At 40.3% G+C, this 24611-nt stretch overlaps 1 pseudogene; it reads right to left on the bottom strand.

The window, feature by feature from the left end:
* Positions 1–2964: 2964 nt before the first annotated feature.
* LOC110688654 lies at positions 2965–5931 on the bottom strand (annotated as a pseudogene).
* Positions 5932–24611: the final 18680 nt, after the last annotated feature.

The raw sequence follows: 24611 nt of genomic DNA, 5'->3' as shown, positions 1-24611 counted from the left end.
AACCCAACCCGAAAACCCCATTAACCCAAACCAAGCTAACCTCAAAACCATTCGAAAACCCACCAAACCAAACCCGACATTGGGTTCGACGTGAAATCGGGGCAGGGAGTTCGACGCAACTTGAACCGGAGGATGGGGGAGGTCAGCGACGTCGGAATCGGGGGATGGGGTTGGTCAGCAAGATCGATATTTAGGGGGGGTGGGTTTGGATTAATGGGGGAAGTTAGTGCTGATTGCTCTATGGAATAATCATCCAAATCTTCCATCTTTCTATGATTTTTCTCACTTTCAATCTCTCTCTAATTGATGTTGATGGTGGTTGGAGATGGTAGTAGCGGTTGCAGTGGGGAATTGCGAAGCTAGAGGCTTTGCTCTAGGCAATAATTAATTGAGGTTGATGCAAGGGATGCGTGGTTTGTTGCTGTTGTAGTTGTTGTGGTGGTGATTGGAGGTGGTCTGGGTGTGGGAATGCGTGGGTGTTGGGCTTTTGATGCGGTGAGGTGGCAAGCTGCTGGTTGTGTTTGGTGGATGGTGGTTGAAATGGTGGTGGCGTTGTTGGGGCTTGAAGTGGTGCTGCGTGGGTAATTGAGAGGAGCAAGGGAGGCATATTGGTGTGAATGGTGGAACAGGGGATTAGCAGGGAAGGTGAGTTTCATTGGTTTCGACCATAATTAATGTTTTTTTAAGGAAAGGGTACGGTAGGTATTTAGGGAAAAGTTTAAGTGTACCGGTGATAATGAAAGTTTAATGAAGTGTATCATTGAGAAAAGCCCGAACCTGGGGGGTATCATTGATAATTTCCCTTACTTTTAATAATTTCAACAAAGGTATATTTTTTAAGGTTTATTTTCTTAATAATTTTAGATTTTGCCTCCAATAGTCCCAAAAACCGGATACCTGCTGAAATGGTAATTTTTTTTCTTTTTTAAATGCCCCATGTCAGCACATGATTGGTCTAATATAAAAAAAATTAAAAAAATTAGAAAACAATCTCAGCCACCTCCACCGTGAAATCCCAGCCAACCCCCACTGTGAAAACCGGCCGGCCACCTCCCTAACCCCTCGAAAATGGTCGGCTAGGGTGGTTTTAGGGGTTGGGAGTGGTCGGCCGACCGTGTTCGTGGGATAGAGGAGACGGTCGGCCATTTGCCGACGAGGACAATATAGGGGTTGGCCGTGGCGTTTTGCGTGGCAAGAGGGGAGGAGGTGGTGGTTGCTAGGGTTTTAGTTGTTTTTATTATATATATTTTTTTCCTTAGCTTTTTTTTAATTATAAACCAATCACGTGTTGACACGTGTATTGGTTACCTATTACAACAAGCCGTTGATTTGGTGTTGACCGGTTGGGACTATTGGAGGCAAAGTCAGGGCATAGTTAGGATTATTAAAAGTAGGAATTATTAGAAGTAAATCGGCAATAGTTGGGATTATTAATTAAAGTGCATTTTTATCAATAAAAAAAGGGAGTCGTTCGGGTTATCTAGTTTTGGCCTTCGGGTTTGAGTCAATGTAAATAAATTTATTCTAAAATTTCATCATAATCACTATTGTAGAGTATCATTTATTAGGGATAAATTTTTCGTTCTTTTGGTTTTGACTTTCGAGAATAAGTAAGTAATTAGTTTCGTTAAGTGATTCCTATTTTGATTAGTTGAATACAACAAGACCTAAAATCCTTTATAAGACTTTAGTCAAGACTAATAATAATCCTTACATTGAGGAACACATTCTCTTATGAATCCTTAATTTTAGAAGAATATATAAGATTGTTTTTAAAAAAAAAATTAAGACACGCAATGAATTAGGTTTAAATAAAGCAATTGGCTAGCAAATCAAGGCGTAATCCAGAACAACAAGATCGAGTTGATTCAAGTCTCTCCACTACTGTTGGGCCGTATTTTGTATAATAATGTTGTTGGATTGGCTATTTCAAGTATAATTCCGCTTTAACTTTTTAATTTATTTTTTTCTCGGGGCCTAACTCCTCGTTTGCAGCAAAAAAGAGTAGTGGTTATTGTTTTGCATATTTCTTCAAAAAGGAAGAATGCACAATTCGTTTTGCAACTATTAGGAATCATTACATGTAGTACATTAAACATCGTACAATCAACATCACTTCTCAATAATTATTAAACCTTAAATCTCTATGCAATATGCTCACACATGGAGAGAGTATTATCATAATAACAAAAGTATACTTGTAGAAAATTAAGCTTATAAATTTAGTTGTTGATAGTGGCCTCAAGAATACTACCACTATTGCCTCATTGATTAGACTTATTGATAAGGACTCTGCTTTCAAACTAGTTCTATTTTTCATGTTACTATTTTAGTTCCTTTTCTCATGTAGAAAATTTCCCAACATGTTTTTCTAACTAGGATTTGTTAATTTGGTACCTCAAGTGTGTTAACATGAATATTATGTCAACTTGCCAAGTCATTAAGGTATTAACTAAAAAAAAGGTAACTTTGAAGTACCTAATTGAAATCGTAAAAGTACAAGCATTCAATTTAAGTTAATATTAAATGTCGTCTCTTATCTATTAAAAAGTCTATGCAACTGCACAGGACCCATATTAATTTATCTAATATGTACACGTGAAAAATTCGTTTCGATGAAGATGAGGCAGTGTGTACAATTTTATGTCAATTTTATGCCGGCAAAATTAGTTTTGATAAAGTTCTATATTATATAGAGGGAGTATGATGTACAATCTTTTTCAATGAGGCACATTTCTGGTTTTGGCTCTCAACAAATTGAAAAAGCCCACAGTTTAATATCCAAGCTCTCAACAAATTGAAAAAGTAAAGACTTGAAATATAGAAGGCAAAATGCTCCATGATTCTAATTTGCCAATTTTTTTTTTAATATTGAAACCAGATTGTAATTAAGCTGTTGTTACATCATGTTTAATTTGTCTAATTTTTTTTATAACTTTTACCTTTGAGAGCAAACTCCAAAAATTAAGGTGATCAAAAACTGCTCAACTATTAGACCATACAAATCAGTAAAATTGAACTACATTATACTCCGTATATTGATGAGTTGTATAATTTTCATCAACATAAGAGAGAAATCACACTAGATAAGTTTTCTATGCTGTCATCAGCAATGACAAAAGTTAATCTAAAGAATCATAACCGATCATCACCAAGCTATGATGAGGACAGAACCAAGAGAGACATGGGTGGTGAGCACATAGCCACAGCACATTTCTCAGGCTTTGAGTATTTCTTGTACACAGTCTGCAGTTTGTGTCCAGGGGCTACTGAGTGCAGGTTTGCCAGCATCTTTGCACAATCCCTGAAAATCCCAACAATACCGCGAAAATTCAAGTCAATCATCAATCGATATGATATAGTCACAGTTATATGAGCATATATAAGTTATACATGTCAAGGAAATTACATGAGTTGTGACTCTGAAAACCCGGTGTGAGTTCTGAGGGTCTCGGTCCAACCAGGTGCCTTGAACAAGGAAAGCCGAGCAACATAGACAGCCGAGGCAGCTACCATGGATGGGCAAAAGGAGATGGATCCATAGTGCATCAGAGCAAGCTCAGATAGGAAGTAGACCAAGTTCTCCATCTGCCATAAGCAGAACATTTCTACCAGAAAATGGACAGATACAAGCATTTGTTCTGAGATAGATAACTCACTTCACCATCAGGAATCGAGACCTTGATGTATCGCGAAAGGAAAACATATGGGGTAGGAACAGTTATGTACCACTCTAGCTGGCCTAGTATGGCCTTCTCCATTTTCAAAATTTGTTCATTGTTGTATGCCCTTTCTGATATGCTCACAAAGTCATTAACCTGAAACATTTACAAGAATTAATCCAGGGTTTCAAAACTATGCTGGGGAGTAAACTAAGTAGTGCTAAACAGCACAGTATATAATTTCTGCAGTAAGTACCTCAGGAGCCCAGATTTCCTCATACTTGCAGGCAATCAACATAGCACCAATACCCAGAAGCTGCAATTCTCTCCTTGGGACAGATTTCGACAAAAGAAACCGATCAACCAAGTTAATGGTCAGATAAAGGGTCTCAGGCATAAGCTCAAATCTGTTGTGCACTTCAATCAACCAATCAACTAAGATAGCCCTCATTTTTTCGTTGATTTCGGGTTGCGAATTCATGTAGTCACAAGGCCGACTCTCATTATACCACCAAAAACAAGAGCAATTCATCAATCCCTTGCTACTTCCAACAAGAACCATGACTAAACTAAAGTTCTAAAAGTGGGTTTTAATAAAATTATACCTCTGCTATCTTATAGAAAGTGTAGATATCTTCAACATATTCAATCACAGCTAACTCATTATCAACATCAGATGCATCAATGTCAACTACTTGTTCCTTTGGCTTGTAGTCAGACCACAAGCAGCCTATAATCCCACCAAAAACAGCTTATTCAGAATCCAATGTAACAGTATTTTTACAAATTTATCATTCAAAGCAAAGTCTCAAATGTCAGCAAATTAGTCCAAAAATAAACCTTGCTCCTAGCAGTAAGTAGAGCAGTCATACTAGGAACCTTCTTCTTCTTCTTATAACCAACTGATCTTTCATTCTGAGTCACCAATTTCTCTGGTTTCTCCTGTTTCTTATCTTCTGTATCAGGGCTTATCTCAATCACTTCCACTGATTTCGGTTTCGTAGTCGGGACCGCCCTCTTCGTCGGTGGCTTTGGCACCACCGGCACCACCACTGTCTTTCCTGCCACTCCTGGGGCAGCCTGCACAACATCAAAAATCAATATCATTCCAATAAAAATTTTCAACACCCACACAAAAATTAATGAAAAGTTATTATTAGACCTTCTTGATCTTGTTATCTCCACCAGCCTGTGCATTAGCAAGTAATTTGGCCCCAAAACTCCTGTAAACAAAGTAGCATAAATTTAGGGTTTAGAAATTAAAATATACAAAATCGAATTCAATTTGTAAAAATAATAATACAAAATTTCAATTGATTTGGGGAAAACCTTGTAATGGGTCTTTGTAGTTTGCCTTCAACATCTCGAATTGTAACAGGATTACCAATATCATTCAAAGCTTTTCTGTTTCTGCCCTGTCCTTCTGCTGCGTTCTTTTGCTTGATTCCGCCATTATTATTACCTTCAACTGCAAAAAAAATTCTTGGATATTAGTTTTAGAGAAATAATAAAGAATTTTATCAAAAGAAAAATATAAAATAATGAAACCCAGAAAATTAAGAGGATGATTAGATTTTTGGGGCAAAAATTAATAGAACCCAGAAAATCAATTCGACATTAAACGAGTTGCAGATCCCAAACATTCAATTAAACAACAGACAATTGACGATCGAATCGTTTAAAATCCACGAACCTAGAAAAATTATTTTAGAAAAATGAAAAGATGAAGTTTACCCAGAAATTTTTTCGAACACAAAACGATTTTAAGATGATAGAAATTTCAAATACTAAATACAAAAGGCGGCGATTGAATCCATTCAACACGAATCAGAAAAACCCAGATAAAAAAATTACAGAAAAACAACCCAGAAATCATTAAAATTCTTCTGGGTTTATTCAACATAAACAAAACCAACATCAAATTGAAAAATCAGAAATTGAGAGAAGGGGATGAAAAGAGAGATAAAGACGTACCATTTTGAGGAAGAACTACTCTAAAAGCCATGGATTTTAATGGAAGAAGAAAAGTTAGAGAGAGGGGATCAAAATCAAATCAGGGAAAAAAACGAAACAGATTAATTTGAATTTCTCTGTTTCCCCCTCTTTTTATTTTGTTGCTATAGAAGGGTGAAGAAGAAGAAGATGGGGGAAACTGCGACTGTGAATTGCTTGCTTTATTCCATAATTCAACAAAACCTTCTGGCGGTGTCATGTACACAGTTTCTTCCAAAATTTCATTTAGGAAGACGGTTTTGACATCTATTTGCCATATTTCATAATCGTAATATGCAACAATCGCTAGGATACTCCGGACAGACTTTAGCATTGCAACCAGTGAAAAAGTTTCATCATAGTCAATCCCGTGGATTTGTCTATAACCTTTTGCCACCAGTCTAGCCTTGTATATCGATACATTTCCATCCTTGTCTGTCTTTAATTTGAAGATCCATTTGCAACCAATGGGTGTGTAACCCTCGGGCAAATTCACCAAGTCTCAAACTTGATTTTCAGACATGGAGTCCATCTCAGATCTCATGGCCTCTTGCCATTTAGCAGAGTCGGGGCTCGTCATAGTTTGTTTGTATGTCGCTAGCTCATCGCCATCCATTACCAGGATGTCTTGATCATCGATTAAGACAATACCAAGGTATCTGTCTAGTTGAGATCTTGGCCGTTGCGACCTACGTAGGGTGATAGGTTAAGCATTTACATTGTCTGTTTGATTCTGACCAATCATCTCAGCTGCTTCCAAAGCATTTATGTCAGTTTTATCAGGTTGACATTGTTGCTCGTCCTTTCGAACTTCGTCGAGTTCGATTTTCCTCCCACTTGTCATTTTGGAAAGGTGTTCTTTCTCCAAAAAGACACCATCACGAGCAACAAATACTTTGTTCTCGGATTTATTGTAAAAGTAATACCCTTTGGTTTCTTTTGGGTATCCCACAAAGAAACACTTATCCGATTTGGGGTGAATTTTGTCGGAAATTAATCGTTTGACATATGCTTCACATCCCCAAATCTTAAGAAAAGACAACCTAGGAGGTTTCTTAGTCCATAATTCATATGGAGTCTTTTCAACAGCTTTTGACGGAGCTCGGTTTAGTGTTAGTGCCGCGGTTTGTAGCGCATGTCTCTAGAAAGAGATAGGAAGTTCACTAAGACCCATCATTGATCGAACCATGTCTAAAAAGGTTCGATTCCTCCGTTCGGATACTCCATTCCATTGAGGAGTTCCAGGAGGTGTCAACTCTGAAAGAATATCATTTTCTTTCAAGTGATCGTCGAATTCATGGCTCAAATATTCGCCACCTCGATCCGATCGAAGTACTTTAATTTTCTTGCCAAGTTGATTCTCAACTTCTTTCTAAAGTTCTTTGAATTTCTCAAAAGATTCAGATTTATTCGACATTAAGTAGATATAGCCATATCTACTAATGTTTGTTAACGAAGTTGGATTCTTAGTGGTCTTAGTTAGCGGTATCAACTCTTGTCTAATCATATGTAAAACATGCAATTTCCATAGAACATATATTTGCAAGACAATTTTGAAACAACCATTGTTAAAGTCTTACATTCAAAATAACTAGGTGTCCAACACCATAGATCATAGTATGTTCAAAAGCATGATGAAAACTAAGATTAGTTTAATTACATGTCATAGACAAAATAGTGCATGCAAGCACGACCGAAAAACCATCTTCGTCGTCTACTTGTCCTTGCACCAACACTTGATAAGCTTCTCACATGGTCCCTGAAAAGGAAACATAAAGTGAATCATATTTGGTATCTAATACCTATGATAAGCTTAATTCACAAGTGTTTAAGGAAGATACCTGAGGCAGATGCTCCATTCCTCTCCTCCTCTTCCTGAAAGAGCTTGCATTCTCTCTTGTAGTGGCCTTGCCCACCACAATAGAAGCAACGCATCTTTGCCTTGACCTTCTTGAACTCCCTTCTCCTTGCTCTCAAGGGCCTCTCGGTCACTCCACATGCGGTGGCTCGGCTGAGTAGTTGCACCACCTCCATTAAGGAGCGTGTCTCCTTTCCCGCAACTATATGCACTCTAAGTGCATCATAGCCCGAGTGGATCGAAGCAACCAAGATATGCCCCGCCATCTCATCCTCCAATGAGATTCCGAGAAGCTGCATGTGTTTGAAGAGCCTAGTCATTCCAAGCACATGAGGTCGGAGGGGCATGTCGGGTCTCAATTTGGCATTGTAGACCTTTGTCCAAAGCCAACGCCTTTCCTTAGCAAGACAACCCACATTTGGTGGCTTTATCTTCATGTTTGAGAGTGACCTAGTCAAATCAAACACGAGTCCATCATAGCTTCCATTGTCACTCTTGGTGACTCTTACATTGACAACGTCCTCAAGTGCTTTGAGGAACATGTCCGGAAGGTAGGAGAAAAGGCTTTCCTTCCAATCTTCCGGGATGGAATTAGCCATGAGTCGTGAGACTTTCTTGCAATTGGAAGACCATTCTTCATGAGCCTCATCGGTCATGATCCCCTTAGAGAAGAAGCTTGGAATGGGAGTATCAAGAGTATACTCTAAGGAACAATTCCGGAGAATTTTCCTGAGTTCCTCCTCCCACTCCTTAAAGTTGACCAAGTTAAGGCAAAATGCCAACTTTTCGGGGAGTTCCAGGCACACATGGTTGTTGTTTGAGTTACTTGCAGACATTGTTCTACAATTGAAAGAATTTGAAATGAAAAACCATTCATATAACCAATAAGTTTGAAATTTAAAAGCATTCATGCAAATTTTCAATCTTATTGAGCATTTTATCTACGCATTAATAAATTTGTCCCTTTTGGGCGAGAATAAAATAATTCCGAGATCCTAAAGATCAAGAAATGGTTAAGCATGCTTTGGCTTGTCTTAACATTAAATATCTTAAGGTAAGCAATCCAATTGCTAATAGCTCGAAGCTACTCTCGGTTTGATAAAATGTCGCATCTAATGCACTCTTGACATTTTATCTCTTTTTCCACGACATCTAAGGACTCCTTACTGATATTGTTGAGCTAAACCAAGACAACTTGTATACCTAGTATACCTTACGTTCCTAGGGAAGTAGTGATTCCTCGCTTTGGCGTAGCCCATCACATATGTGCATTAGTTCGGTAAGTGTTGTTCTTGGAACGACAAATTTTAGCTCAATATTTTAAGGGACCTAGGGTTTCTATGTCGGTTGATTTAAATGAACTTAACTAATCATCGCAACATTTGAAATCCTAGACATAAATCTAACATTCATATATAACAATAATATATATAAAGCATAAATTTGATGCATTTGGCAACTAGAATGACCCCTTGAAATCTTCAAATCTTCAAGGGTCTTCATTTTGGCTCGTCTTCATCGAAACGCCGTCTTGAGACATCTTTGCCAAAATAAAATAACTAGCTACTACGACTAAGATTAATCTAAAGTACAAAAATACTTAACGGTTCGCAGATCGTATTTAGATTTACAAAAATACATAAGGGAACGCAGTCTGTATTTTCTATCCTAGTCGGGTCCTACTAATTGCCTGTTTCAATAACCTGTTTTAAAATAATCTTTCATTCATTCATTCACTATTTGTGAATGGCCCATGCACATTACGAAATACACAATTAAACACGCAAAACTAGTAACTAACTTAGTTGGTTAATCCGATTAATGTGCCTAATTAAAACTAGTCAAAGTTGTTTAATCCATTATTCCTAAGGTGCAAAAATTGCTCACGAAATTAACTAAGCTCCCACTAAATTCCGCATCTATACTTAATCAATCCAATTAATTAAGTTAGCTTAACCCATAATTTGTCAAAATTTTGCAAAAACCGAAAAATTGAGGTTTTAACCTCGATAAAATAATGACATAAATATTTTAAAACCGGCAAAATTTTGCAAAATACATAACTCAAAATTAAGCAAAATAGCCCACACAATTGCTTAGTGGGTGCGCACCATGGCTGCTAGGCAGCCCATGCCTTGTACTATGGTGCGTGGTGCTAGCATGGAGCGCCCATCACAACAAGCCACGCTGCTAGCACCAGCAGCCTGCCTAGCATGCTACGCATGCTGGCGCCTGCCAGCAAGTGGTGCACTAGGCCGACGCTTGTTGGCATGCTGGCCACTAGCATCCTCACGCAGCCCAGCACCGCAGCCACTACCCCACGCACCCTACACTTAGCATCCCTCGCCACGCTGCCTTGCATGCACCATAGGCAGCCTACATGCGTGCTGCTGGGCAGCTTGGCTAGCCTTGGTGATGCTTGTGGTTTTGCATCGATTTGCGTGCAATTTACTCAGGATTTTAATCCCGATTTATGTGTGACATAAATTAATTCCAAATTTTATTTTAGAATCAATTTGAGGAACAATAAAATAAAATAAGTCTAACTTAATTAGATTCAATTTTAATGGTGCACAACCCTAAATCATCCAAAAAAATTTATTTTGAAACAATTTAGGTCTTTCTTTATGCTTAAAATTGAATGAGTTATGTCCATAATTAGTTTAGCCAATATGCAAATTAATAACGGATTTGACAAATGGGAGTTGGAAAAATAAATTAATCATCTAATGAGAAAATTTTCCAAATTTCATACTTGTGTTAAATAACAAGATTACATCTTCCAATATGAAGATTAATCAATTTTTACTCACAAGAATTTGAACTTTCAAGGATTTTAATTAACCAATATGAAAAAATCCAAACTTAGTTCAATCATGGAATTTAGGGTTAAGGTTCCAATCATTTAAACATTTAAAGATTAGATCTTTAACATACTTAGGAACTTAAAATTACAGATTCACATCAAACATTCACACATTAATGCAATTTATTTGCACAATTGTGAAAAAAGAAGTTTGTGTGAAAAAGAGCATATCAACTCAAGCACTAATTACAACTCCATAATTATTCTTAAGGATAATTAAAAAGTAGTAGATTAGGGATGCAATAATGCATTTAATCTAACCTTGTAATGCTTGCATTAATCAAGACTTAAAAAGATTTAAAATTTTCGTTGAAAAACGAAAAAACCCCAAAAAAATGGGTTTCTGGTTCGAATTTGGCTTCTGGACAATTCTTTAAAAGGGTTGAAACTATTTCAGAATTGTCGATTCCACCCAAAAATCACTATTTTTGAGCCAAAATCTGGGTTCGACAACCAAAACGAGAAAAAATAGGAGTTTTAAAATTAATTAAAACGAGCTTCTAATCAAATTAGAAAGGCAAAACCAGAAAATAAATCTTCTTTAAAACACCTTAATTAATGAATAATTGCAAAAGTTAAAAGGAGCATGGCTCCGATACCGCTGTTGGGTTTCATAGTGACCCTCACTACGCGGAATGAAACCCCCCAAGACCCGCCCCCATAATTAATGCAACTAGCACAAGAAAAACATAATTAAAACACAATTAAGAGAAAGGATAAGAAATATACCGTCTACGCGTGCTTCGCTCTTACAACGAGCTCTTACTTCAACCTCGATATTGCGCGGCCTCCAACGGGATCGTACCCTCGAACCCGACCTGATCGTCCTAAGACTCGAAGGTTAGTCGAGGCCCAGACAAATTATAAACTTGGAGTTTTACGAATTCAAGGTTTACTCAATTATAGAGTTGCCTTTTCAATTCCACTCAAGTGTATCCATTCCCAATAACAAAGCATGGTATTTATAGGGAAATGGACCCTTGATTTCCAATCTCCCACCAATGTGGGAGAGTTGGTAAATTTAACAATTTTATTTAATTCTAAAATTAAATAAATAATTAAATCAATCATAACGCAACAAGTGGCGCAATTAGAGAGGGGTGAGTGAGGCCCAAGGTTTGGTGGGGGGGGACCATAGCCTTGCTCCCCAAGGCTTTGCCCAAGGTTGGTCCCCACCTCCTCATAAAACCAGCACCAAGGGTGCTGGGCTGGCAGCCAGCTAGCACCAGCCAGCATCCCTGCATCACCCCAAGCAGCATATGCATGCTGTGCAGGGCGATGCTCGTGATGCTGCTGCGTGCTAGCTGCTGGCGCTGGCCTAGCACTCACACTCGCACGCACTCGCACTCCCACGCCCTCGCACTCCCAGCATGCGTGCTGCTAGTGAGCCACGCATGCTGGGCATCGCCTCGCCAACAACACGCACAAGCATGCGATGCTTGGTGCTATGATAGCGATGCTGCGATGGCATGCATGCGCACGCACTGAGCGAGGCTAGTGCTGCTGCTGCGATGCCCTACACGCACATGCACATTCGCACTGGCCTAGCCATGTGATAGTGCTGTACCACGCGTAGGCTTGTGCTAGAGTTTGCGATGGTGCGACAGCCCTAAGCATACACACAGGCACACACACGCAAGTGCCTAGCACTGCGATGGTGCTGTGCTTGTGCGATGGGTTGCGATAGCACCTAGGGCGCGCCTAGCACACACATAGTGCGCCTAGGCTTGCGATGAGCTAGCCTAGCCTAGCACTTCACATGGCTAGGCCAAAGTGATGCTACGGCTATGCTCGTACTTGATGCTTGTGATTTTGCGACGCTCGGCCTCGACGCCCTAGGCTCGATATCCGACGTCTGTGTTCGTAAAACTCCGACGACTCATTAAATCCTTCAGATTAATTCGTCGTCTCGGATCGGTTGTTCGATTGGGTTCGACCCGAAGGGTTCAGTTAAGATTAAGCTGTAATATTAATTATACCTTAATATTACTGATCGGAAGCGGCCTCCACCTAGGCATTCCGATCACTTGAACTTACTGAAGAATTTTCTATCAGAATAATACACTTGTTGGAAGGACACCATTCCTTTCATTTTCATGGCTTTCTTCATTAATAAATGCCTAGTTTTGTTCTTTTTATCTCTAGTTTCCTTATTCGTTGTCTATTTTGTGTTTTCATCCACTTTCTGAAAGGAATGGTGTCCTTCCAACAAGTGTATTATTCCGGGAGAGGGTTCAAAATTATTAGAAAGCTAATTCTTCAATAAGGTCAAGTGATCGGAATGCCTAGGTGGAGGCCGCTTCCGATCAGTAATATTAATTTACAATTAATATTGCAGCTTATTCTTGACTGAACCCTTCGGGTCGAACCCAATCGAAAAACCGATCTGAGACGACGAATCAATCCGATATTGAGCTTAGAGCGTCGAGATTGAGCGTCGCAAGTCGAGTCGAATTTAGAATTCGACGAGACATGAAAACAATTAAGTTACAAGTTCGAGTTAGGCCGTAGCCTCGCATTGGCCTAGCCATGTGAGAGCTAGGCTACCTCGAGCTATAATGTGCATCGAAATAATAGCCGCAAGCCTAGCATGCTTGGCGTGTTAGGCCTATGCATGCTAGCTAGCTACCGCAAGCATCGCAGCCTTGCGTGTGTGCTAGCATGCCATGCACCCACCCATCGCAAGGCTAGGCCTTGCGAGCATGCTAGGCGCTGGCGTACAGCTAGCCAAGCAACCATCGCAAGGCTAGGCCTTGCTAGCATGCTAGGCGCTGGCGCACAGCTAGCCCAGCAAGCTTCGCAAGGCTAGGCCTTGCTAGCATGCTAGACTCTGGCACCACGCACCAAGCAGCAGCGAGGCATTGCGTGCGGGCCGGCCTTGTGTTGGCTGGCTACGCATGCATGTTGGATGTGTGCGTGCGTGTGTGTGCCTCGCATAGCAGCGCCCAGCACCACGAACCAAGCAGCAGCGAAGCATTGTGTGCTGGCTAGCTGCGCATACATGCGGGCTGTGTGCGTGTGTGCTAGTTGGCTGGCCATGCTGCCTAGCCTTGGTGCTAGGCGCCAGCTGGCAGCCTTGGTAGCCAAGGCAGGCTGCCAGCCAACCACTTGGATGGGGAGAGCCGGTTTGCTTGTAGGGACCAAGGGTGTGAGCTTTGCCTAGGGGAGCAAGGCTATGGTCCCCCCTTTGAAATGGTCCTCACCTAATCTTTCATCCTCCTTGTGCCACTTGTAACTTATTGATTGAATTGCAATTTTGTTTTTGTTTTAATTAAAATAAAATGGGAAAATTATAAATCTCCCACATTGATCGAGAATGGGAATTCAAGGTTCATTTCCCTATAAATACCAAGGTTTTGGGATTTGGGAAGAACACTTGAGTGGAACTAAAAAGGAATCTCCTTAGAAAAGTGAGAAAATCTTAAGTTCGTAAAACTCTAATTTTTATTGGTCGGGTCCTGACTAACCTTTGGGACTTGGACCGTTCGAGTCGGGTTTGTGTGTACGAGCCGTCAGAGACCTTTGCATTTGCGGGGTTCGATTTTTTAAGTAAGAGCTCGGGATTCGAGCGAAGCACGCGCCAAGGGTAAGTCTTTTCCTTCTCTCTTTTAATTGTTGTTTAATTTGTGATTACATGCTTAGTCGCTTTAACTAGTGTGCGGGTCTTGGGTGGGTTTCTTCTTCCGCGTAGAGTCAGACTCTACGAAACCCAACAACGGTATCGGAGCCGCGCTCACTTTAATTATTGTGACTAATAATTAATTAAGGTGATTTAAAATGGAGTTAAATTTCTTGTTGTGCTTTCTAATTGGATTAGAAGCTCGTTTTAATTAGTAAATCTTGTATATTTTTTTCTAATTAAGGTGATTTAAGATTGGAGTTAAATAGTGATTTTTGGTTGGAATCGATGTTCTAAATCGTTTATGTCCCTTTAAGGAGTGTCCAGAAGCCAAAATCAACCCTGAATTATGTTTTTCGAGGGTTTTTTTTTTCGTTTTTAACGAAATTTTTTAAATCTTTTAACCTTGATTAATTATTGCATGTTGAAGGTAGATTAAATGTATGGTTGCATCCCTAATCTACTGATATTATAAACCTCATTAAGCATGTTTATGAAGTCATAATTGGTGCTTAATTTGGTGTGTTCATTTTTCACATAAACTTGAATTTTTCACATTATTGCAAATAAATTGCTTCAAGTGTGAATGTTTATGGTGAACTTTCAATTTTGAAGCCCCTATAATTTAAAAGATCCAATCTTTAATTGTTTATTTGGTTGGAACTTTGATTGCTAAATTCCATGTTGAATTAATTTTTGGATTTATTCATTTTTATGTTGATTAAAGTCCTTAAAGTTCAAAACTTGTGATTGAATTTTGAATTAATCTTCATATTGGAAGATGTAATTTTTTTTAATTTTACACAAGTTATTGTTGGGAAATTTTTCATTGGATGAAAGGGTTTATTTTCCAACCCCTTTAATTTTGTAAAATTTCATTATTAATTTACATTTGATTAATTGATTATAAAAGTGGCCCTTCAATTTTGAAGCATCAAGATAGACCTAAATTGATTTAAAGAATGGATTTTGAATAATTTAGGCTTGTGCACTATTTAAATTGAATTTAATTAAGTCGGACTTATTTTAATTTTTCATTTTGCTCTAAATTGATTCTAAAATAAATTTAGAATTAATTTTATGTCACACGTATATCGGGATTAAAATCCCAAAAAAATAGCACATAAATCGAAGTAAAATCACCCAAATGTCACAAAGGCTAACCGAGCTGCTCACGCAGCCCACATGTGGCTGCCTTGGTGCGCATGGTGGTGCTCCCACCTCAAAGCGTTGCGGCTGTGTGGCAGGGCTAGGAATGCGCAAGGGACATGCTTGTGGTGCGTGGTGCGTGGCTGCTAGGATGCTCGCAATGCTTCTGAGCAGCAAGGCAGCGAGCCCCAAGCAGGCCTAGCCACACCTACCAGCACGCATGCGCAGCATGCTGCGATTTATGCTTGTGCTAGCAGGCGCAGAAATGCCTTGCTAGGAATGCTGCCAGCACCCAAGCAACCCCCTAGCCGTAACTTTGGTGCCTAGCAAGCCTAGCCCCATGGCTAGGATGCTAGGCACTCGGTTAAGAGTAGACTGATTTTTTCGATGCGTGGGCTATGTGTGTTGCAAAAATTTTTCCATTTTAATTTATTTAAATATTTTACGAGGCTAGGCCTCGGTTTTTTTCGGCCTTTGCAAAAATTTTGATTTTGACAAAATTTGGGTTAACCGGCTTAATTAATTGGATTATTTAAGTTAGATGCGGAATTTAGTGGGAGCTTCGTTAATTGCATGAACTAATTGCGTCTTAATCACATAAAATGTTTAACAACTTTGACTAGTTTTAATTAGGCGCGTTAATTGGATTAACCACCTAAGTTAGTTACTAGTTCATGCGCGTTATGCATTGTTACTTGTTTTTCGTTGTAAAATGCAAGGGCCAATCACATATAGTGAATGGATGAATGGAAGATATATTGTTTCACAGGTTTCGTGAAGATGGCAACTAGTGGGGTCCGATTAGGATATTGTTTCACAGGTTTCGTTATGTATTTTTGTAAGTCTAAATACGGTCTGTGTACCGTTGCGTATTTTTTTACCTTAATATTAAGATCAATCCTAGTCGTAGTATCTAGTAATTTTATTTTGGCGAAAATATCTTAAGACGGTGTTTCTATGAAGACGAGCCAAGATGAAAACTCTTGAAGATTTAAAGATTTCAAGGGGTCATGCTAGTTGCCAAATGCATCTTATTTCATGTTTTCTATATATAATTGTTCTTATATATGTGAATGATATGTTAGGTGCATGTTTAGGATTTCAAATGTTGAGATGATTAATTGAGTTCACTTAAATCAACCAACATAGAAACCCGAGGTCCCTAAAATATTGAGCTAAAATATGTCATTCCAAGAACAACACTTACCGAACTAATGCGCGTATGTGATGGGCTACGCCAAAGCGAGGCATCACTTCTTCCCTAGGAACGTAAGGTATACTAGGTATACAAGTTGTCTTGGTTAAGCTCAACGATATCGGTAAGGAGTCCTTAGATGTCGTGGCAATGGAGATAAAATGTCAAGGAAGCATTAGATGCGATGTTTTATTGAACCAAGAGTAGCTTGGAGCTATTAGCAATTAGATTTCTTACCCTAAAATATTAAGTGTTAAGACAAGCCAAAGCATGCTTAATCACTTTTTGATTTTTGGGATCTTGGAATCATTTTATTCACGCCTAAAAGGGACTAATGTTAATGCGTGGATAAAATTCTCAATAAGATTGAAAATTTGCATGAACGCTTTAAATTTCAAACTTATTGGTTTATGAATGGTTTTTCATTTTAAATTCCTTCAATTGTAGAAACATGTCTGCAAGTAACTCAAACAACCAGTTTTCATTACGCTCAATTCTCGACAAGGAGAAGTTGAGTGGGCCAAATTTTCTTGATTGACAAAGAAATTTGCGTATTGTTCTCATGCAAGAGCAAAAGGAATACGTCCTTGATGAGGAAATGCCCGACACTCCCAATGAGGAGGTTACCCATGCTGCCCTTAACTGATGGCAAGCCAATCGAGATGTCAAGTGCATTATGTTTACCACTATGTCTCTGGACCTTCAAAAGACTTTTTTTTGAAAAGGAGACGACTTTTTAGATCATTTCTGAACTTCAGAATATGTTTCTAGAGCAGGCTCGCACTGAAAGGTTCGAAACCCACAGGCAGATCCTTGAGAGCAAGCTCAAGAAAGGAGAGCTAGTCAGCCCGCATGTTCTTAAAATGATTGGATTATTTGAGAACATGGAAAGGATCGATCCTGGGTATTCGACCGAGATGGCAATTGACATCATTCTCCACTCGCTGCACAAAGGCTATGATCAGTTCAAAATGAACTATAATATGCACAGCATGGAGAAAACTCTCACCGAGCTTCATGGTATGTTGAAGCAGGCCGAGAAAACCCTCAAAGATGAGGGAAAGCAAGATATACTCATGGTGAGAAAGGGCAAGCCATTTAAGAGTTCGGGAAAGAAGAAAATATTTAAAGGGAAAAAGAAGAAGAACTTTCCGCCTAAGTCAAGTGCCGCTAAAAGTGGCAAGGACAAGAAGGTAGCCTCTTCTAAATCCGATTCCGAATGTTTCTATTGCAAGAAGAAGGGACATTGGAAGCGGGATCGCCTTAAGTTCAAGGAATATAAGAAGAACGACACCTGAAAGGAATGGTGTCCTTCCAACAAGTGTATTATTCTGATAGAGGGTTCAGAATTATTAGGAAGCTAATTCTTCAGTGAGGTCAAGTGATCAGAATTCCTGGGTGGAGGCCGCTTCTGATTAGTAATATTAATGTAAATTAATGTTACAACTTATCTTAACTGAACCCTTCTGGTTGAACCCAATCGAACTGCCGATCCGAGCCGACGAATCAATCCGAAGGATATGATGAGTCAATAGAGTATTACGAACAAAGACGTTAGATATCGAGCTTCAAGCGTCGAGACCGAGTGTCGCAATTCGAGTCGAATTTAGAATTCAATGAGACAGGAAAAATCAACAAGTATGTGCTAAGTTATAGCCTCGCATTGGCCTAGCCATGCGAGTGCTAGGCTAGCTCATGATGCCATGCGCATCACTAGGCATACTGCAAGTACACTAGCAAGGGCGGTGCACAAGGCCGTAAGCATACTAGCAGTTAGCGCATGCTAGCGTGCTAGTGTGCTGGGCCATGCACCTAGCCGCATCATCGCTGGACCAAGCACAACAGTAATGCGCTATAAGTGCTGTGCTATGGCGATGTGTGCTAGCGTGGTAGCCTCACGCATCGCAGCCTCTCGCACATAGCCACGCATCGCAGCAAGCATGCTATGCGCTATGGCTGTGCATGCTCGCGTGCTGGGAATTGCAGCATGCCATGTACCGAGGCTTAGCATGCTTGTGTGCTGGACAGCGCCTAGCACAAGCAGCAGCTGCCAAGCAGTGCCTAGCATGTTGGTGGGGACCAATGCTTTTTCATAGCCTTGGGGAGCAAGGTGGGATGGTCCCCTCCCTTGGTGGTCCTCACCTAACCTCTCCTCACCATGTGACACTTGTTGATTATTTATTGCTTGTCATTTTATGATGGAAATGTAAAATTCTCCCACATTGGTGGGAGAATGGGAAATCAAGTAGCATTCCCTTATAAACACCCAAGTGTTGGGCATATGGGAACTTACTTGAGTTAAACTCAATGAGGCATCTCCCTTAAGGTGAGAAAACCTCCAAGTTCATAATACTCTAGTTTTATTTGGTCAAATCTCAACTAACCCTCAAGATGAAGATCGTTTAGGTCGGGTCGAGGGTACGAGCCGTTGGAGGCCTTCACGCTTGTGGGGCTCTAGCTTCGAAGTAAGAGCTCGTGTATCGAGCGAAGCACGCGTCGAGGGTAAGAATGTCTTTTCTCTCTCTCTCTCTCTCTCTCTTTATGTTGTTAATTATGTGATTAAATATTTAGTTGCTTTAATTAGTGAGCGGGTTTTAGGCGGTTTTTTCTTCCGCGTAGCGTTGGACGCTACGAAACCCAACAACACCGTTGCTTCTTCATCAGGTATTTTTGTTATAGACTTAAACTTCGCTAGAAAAACATCATGGGTATTAGATACCGGATGTGGCTCACACCTTTTTTCCAATGCTTAGGGACTAAGGATAAATAGGAGGCTAGAGAAGGGAGAGGTTGAGCTTCGGGTCAGCAATGGAGCAAGGATCTCTGCCGTATCTGTTGGAATTCTCAATTTGTCTTTGCCCTCTAGGCTTGTTTTAAAACTTGAAAATTTCTATCATGTTCCTAGAGTTACCAAAAACATTATTTCAATTTCGGCGTTGGATGCCAAAGGTTTTGAATTTCGAATTAAGAACAATAGTTGTTCATTTTATTTCGATAATGTTTTATATGGTAAGGCATATTCAGAAAATGGTCTTTATGTTCTTTCTCTAGACAAACAAGTTTATAACATTAATGATATCGCCAAAAGGGCTAAGCCATCGAGTCGAATCAAACCTACTTGTGGCATTGTCGTCTTGGCCACATTAACGTTAAACGCATCAAAAAACTTCTTCAAGAAGGTGTTCTTGACTCATTCGACTTGGAGTCGTTTGAAAATTGCGAAGGATGTCTATTAGGCAAGATGATAAAGCAGCCATTCTCCAAGTTGGGAGAAAGGACAAGTGACTTATTGGGTCTAATACATATGGATGTATGTGAATCAATGAGTACGCCCGCAAGGCAAGGTTATCGATATTTCATTACCTTCACCGACGAATATAGTAGATATGGTTATGTCAACCTTATGTCGAACAAATATGAATCTTTTGAGAAATTCAAAGAATTTCAGAGTGAAGTTGAAAATCAACTTGGCAAAAAAATAAAAGCACTTCGATCGGATCGAGGTGGCGAGTATTTAAGCCATGAATTCGACGATCACTTGAAAGAAAATGGTATTCTTTAAGAGTTGACACCACCCGGAACTCCACAATGGAACGGAGTATTCGAACGGAGGAATCGAACCTTGTTAGACATGGTTCGATCAATGATGGGTCTTAGTGAACTTCCTATCTCTTTATGGGAACACACACTTCTAACTGCAGCACTAACACTGAACTGTGCTCCGTCAATAGCTGTTGAAAATACTCCATATGAATTGTGGACGAAGAAACCTTTGAGGTTGTTTTTTCTTAAGATTTGGGGTTGCGAAGCATATGTCAAGAGATTAATTTCTGATAAATTTCACCTAAAATCAGACAAGTGTTTCTTTGTGGGCTACCCTAAAGAAACCAAGGGGTATTACTTCTACAATAAATTCGAGAACAAAGTGTTTGTTGCTCATGATGGTGTCTTTTTGGAGAAGGAACACCTTTCCAAAATGACTAGTAGGAGGAAAATCGAACTCGACGAAGTTCAAGAGGTAGAGCAACAAAGTCAACATGACAAAACTGACAATCAAAGTACTTTAGAAGCAGCTGTTGAGATTGGTCAGAGTTAAACCAACAATGAAAATGCTCAACCTATTACCATGCGTAGGTCGCAACGGCCAAGATCTCAACCAGGCAGATACCTTGGTATTATCTTAACCAAAGATCAAGACATCCTAGTTATGGATGGAGATGAGCCAACGACATACAAACAAGGTATGATGAGCCCCGACTTTGCTAAATGGCAAGAGGCCATGAAATCCGCGATGGACTCCATGTCTGAAAATCAAGTCTGGGACTTGGTTAATTTGCCCGATGGTTATACACCTATCGGTTGCAAATGGATTTTCAAATTGAAAAAAGACAAAGATGGAAATGTATCTATATAAAAAGCTAGACTGGTGGCAAAAGGTTATAGGCAAATTCACGGAGTTGATTATGATGAAACCTTTTCACCAGTTGCAATGCTTAAGTCTGTCTTGATCATCCTAGCGATTGTTGCATATTACGATTTTGAAATATGGCAAATGGATGTCAAAACCGCCTTCCTTAATGGGATTTTGGAAGAAATTGTGTATATGACACATTCGGAAGGTTTTGTTGATCCAAGCAATGCTGGGAAGGTATGAAAGCTTAAGAAGTCCATTTATGCACTAAAGCAGGCAAGCAGAAGTTGGAATCTGCGATTCGATGAAGCCATTAGCAAGTTTGGTTTCATAAAGAATCCAGATGAATCTTGTGTCTACAAGAAGGTCAGTGGGAGTGACATCGCATTCCTAGTCTTATATGTCGATGACATATTACTCATTGGAAACAGCACTAAACAATTAGAGTCCGTAAAGGGCTGGCTAGGAAAGTGTTTTTCAATGAAGGACTTGGGAGAGGCACAGTACATATTGGGCATCAAGATCTATAGGGATAAATTTAAAAGGATGATTTGATTGAGCCAAATTACTTATATAGATAAGGTACTCGCACGATTCAACATGGAAGGAGCCAAGAGAGGGCACCTACCCATGTCCCATGGCATAACTCTCAGCAAAAAACAGTGTCCACAGAAACCTGATGAGCGAGAGAGAATGAGTTAGATTCCATATGCTTCGCTTATTGGATCGATCATGTATGCCATATATGTACTAGGCCGGATGTATCGTATGCCTTGAGTGCTACGAGCCGATACCAATCAGACCTAGGAGAGGCGAATTGGACTACGGCCAAGAATATCCTAAAGTACCTGAAAAGGAACAAGGATAAATTTCTGGTCTATGGTGGCTGTAATGAGTTAATTGTTGAAGGTTATATTGACGCGAGCTTCCAGACTGACAGAGACGACTCCAAGTCGCAGTCGAGGTACATATTCTTCCTTAATGGAGGAGCATTTAGTTGGAAGAGTGCTAAGTAGAGCACCACTGCAGATTCTACAACTAAAGCCGAATACTTGGCAGCTTCGGAAGCAGCTAAGGAGGCAGTTTGGATACGTAAGTTCATTGGTGAAATTGGTGTTGTACCCTGAATTAAGGGTCCAATAGACCTCTATTGTGATAACAATGGAGCTATTGCTCAGGCTAGGGAGCCATGGGAACACCAGAAGGTCAAACATGTCAAGCAGCGATTTCACATGATAAGGGAATGGAAATCTGAGGGTACAATCTGAATTTGTAAGATTTGAACGAACGACAATGTAGCCGATCCTCTAACTAAACCTTTGTCTCAAGTGAAGCACAACAAGCACGTTGAGGCAATGGGAATCAAGCACATTAGAGATTGGCGTTGACTTCCCTGTATAGATGTTTTAATTAAACTCGATGTCTTAATGTAAAACACTATGTTGAACCATTCAATTTTGGAGTAATTAAATTTTCTGCAGATTTATGATTACTCCATATCTATTTAATTGTGGTTAAAAATTAAATAATGAGTCCATTCGGTTTTTGAGAATATTCAAAACAGTGTATCAAGATCATGTCTTGGATAAAGAAACACCTTTAAGTGAACATTAAATATTTTAATCGAAAATTATCCCTAATCGAGGTCATTTAAACGATGGACGATTAATGACCACTTGAGATTAATGTGTAGTATGATTTATAGCACTATTTCTTGTGCTACAAGGACATGATAGAATAAATCATTTGCATAGGTATTAGTTTGGAACTATACCGGATAGACCTATGAGAATACTTTAAGAGATATCAGATCGTCATAAGTATATTTCTCATTATAGCTATCGGAGCCTTTTTTCCTCGACCATGACTATTGCAAGTTTTCTTGTTTGAGTACTAGTCGTTTTGATGTTGTCAAACGTCTGTCGTAAATAGGGATTATAATGACAACACTCAGGCGACTAGGTCCTCTTAGTAAGGGAAGCTTACAATATAAGACTGGGAATGTCCCTCCATTAACAATAGGGAACGTGTCTTTGTTGTTTATAAGGCCTCTCAAAGAGCGAGACTATGAAAATGCATGGCCGTGCTCAGATAGATTTAAGAAATCATCTGCTTATTGACAGTCGAACTCGGGAATCGAGAAACACTTCTTGACGTAATAAGGATGACGAAGAATCTTACCTTATAGTTCATGAAGAGACATTAAGCGACATAGGAAAAGGGCTATACACAAATTGCACACTTGTCTGGAAGGGTGGGAGATTGAAAGGAATAGTGTCCTTCCAACAAGTGTATTATTCCAGTAGAGGGTTCAGAATAATTAGAAAGCTAATTCTTCAGTAAGGTCAAGTGATCGGAATGCCTAGGTGGAGGCCACTTCCGATCAGTAATATTAATGTACATATAATATTAGGGCTTAATCTTGACTAAACCCTTCGGGTCGAACCCAATCGAACAGCCAATTTGAGACGACAAATCAATCCAAAGGATTTGATAAATCGTCAGAGTTTTACGAACAAAGACGTCGGATATCGAGCTTAGAGCGTCGAGACCGAGCGTCGCAAGTCGAGTTGAATTTAGAATTCGACGAGACATGAAATCAATCAAGTTACAAGTTCAAGTTAGGCCGTAGCCTTGCATTGGCCTAGCCATGCGAGGGCTAGGCTATCTCGAGCTAGCATGTGCATCACAATGCTAGCCGGAAGCCTAGCATGCTAGGCGTTCTAGGCCCATGCATGCTAGCTAGCCACCGCAAGCATCACAACCTTGCATGTGTGGTAGCATGCCATATGTCCAGCCATCGCAAGGCTAGGCCTTGCTAGCATGCTATGCGCCGGCGCACAGCTAGCCCAGCAGCTATCGTAAGGCTAGGCCTTTCTAGCATGCTAGGCGCTGGCGCACAGCTAGTCCAGCAAGCATCGCAAGCCTTGGTCTTGCTAGCATGCTAGGCGCTGGCAGCAGCAACGTAGGGCCCAACACCACGCACCAAGCAACAGCAAGGCATTGCGTGCTGGCTGGCCTTCTGCTGGCTGGCTGCGCATGCATGCTGGCTGGGTGCGTGTCTGTGCGTGTGCCTCGCATAGCAGCGCCCAGCACCACGCACCACGCAGCAGCAAAGCATTGCATGCTGGCTGGCCTTGTGTTGGCTGGCTGCGCCTGCATGCGGGCTGTGTGCGTGTGTGCTGGTTGGTAGGCCAGGCTGCCTAGCCTTGGCGCTAGGCGCTAGCTGGCAGCCTTGGCATCCAAGGCAGGCTGCCAGCCAGCCACTTGGATGGGGAGAGCCGGTTTTCTTGTGGGGACCAAGGGTGTGAGCTTTGCCTTGGGGAGCAAGGCTATGGCCACCCTTGGAAATGGTCCTCACCTAATCTCTCATCCTCCTTGTGCCACTTGTAACTTATTGATTGAATTACAATTTTATTTTTGTTTTAATTTAAATAAAATGGGAAAATTGAAAATCTCCCACATTGATTGAGTATGGGAATTCAAGGTTCATTTCCTTGTAAATACCAAGGTTTTGGGTTTGGGAAGAACACTTGAGTGGAACTAAAAAGTCATCTCCTTAGAAAAGTGAGTAAACCTTAAGTTCGTAAATCTCTAGTTTTTTTTGGTCGGGTCCCGACTAACCTTCGGGACTCAGACCGTTCGGGTCGGGTTCGTGGGTACGAGCCGTCGGAGACCTTCGCATTTGCGGGGTTTGAGTTTTGAAGTAAGAGCTAATGGAAGCTTACTTATGGCTCACAAAGCAAGTGATAGTTTACTCCTAGACTTGGTGCTTGCACCCTCATGCAGCGCTCACACGAAAATATGATGTTGAACCCATCGTCAACTCATTTGGGAATGTTATCCCCAATGTTGATCA

This window comes from Chenopodium quinoa, unplaced genomic scaffold (assembly GCF_001683475.1).
Source record: "Chenopodium quinoa cultivar QQ74 unplaced genomic scaffold, ASM168347v1, whole genome shotgun sequence".
NCBI classification, from domain to species: Eukaryota; Viridiplantae; Streptophyta; class Magnoliopsida; order Caryophyllales; family Amaranthaceae; genus Chenopodium; species Chenopodium quinoa.
The sequence above is the reverse complement of the archived record's forward strand: the minus strand, read 5'-3'. Positions and strand labels throughout refer to the sequence as shown.